Below are 825 nucleotides of genomic sequence, written 5' to 3' on the forward strand. Positions count from 1 at the left end.
CTGTACCTAGGCTGAAGTGCAGTGGCGCTATGTCCGCTCACTGCAACCTCCGCCGCCCAGCTCACTGCAACCTTTGCCTCCCGGGTTCAAGAGATCCTCCCGCATTCAAGACATCCTCCTGCCTCCGCTTCCTGAGTAGCTGGGATTACTAGCATGCGCCACCATGCTCAGCTCATTTTTGTACTTTTAGTAGAGACGGGGTTTCACCATACTGGTGAGGCTAGTCTGGAAATCCTGACCTCAAGTGATCTGCCCACTTAGGCCTCCCAAAGTGCTGGGATTACAGGTGTGAGCCACAGCGCCTGGCCTGTTTTGGGTTCTTTTCTTTCTTTTTTAAAGTGCAAAAGTTGTTAGGAATTAAAGAGTTTCGCCTAAAGGAGCTTCTACCTGCAGAGAAGCTTAGGCTTGCAACCAGTGAGAAAGGGGTTTATGCTAATAGGTATATAGCCTGGGCAACAGCACAAAAACTCTGTCTCAAAAAAAAAAAAAAAAAGAAAGTATCGTAAATTATGAAAGACAGAATAAGCATCTTCAACAATAAAAAATGAAAAATAATAAAAACTATACTCCATAATTAGAAAACAATAACTCTTAGGTTGTTAAATTATTATGTTGTAAATAAGACACCCTCAGTATATATGCAGAAAAGATTATATTAGTATAGGAAACAGCTGTGATTGTAGATATATAAACTAGAGAAATGCTAATCAGAAATAGGTTTATCAATTAGAAGAGAGAAGAAATTTTTGAGTAAATGCAGAGTCTATAATTTAAAAATATACAATTTTTAAATTAAATACATTTATTCAAATATAAAAATAAAAG

Source organism: Mandrillus leucophaeus, unplaced genomic scaffold (assembly GCF_000951045.1).
Source record: "Mandrillus leucophaeus isolate KB7577 unplaced genomic scaffold, Mleu.le_1.0 Scaffold1291, whole genome shotgun sequence".
Lineage (NCBI taxonomy): Eukaryota > Metazoa > Chordata > Mammalia > Primates > Cercopithecidae > Mandrillus > Mandrillus leucophaeus.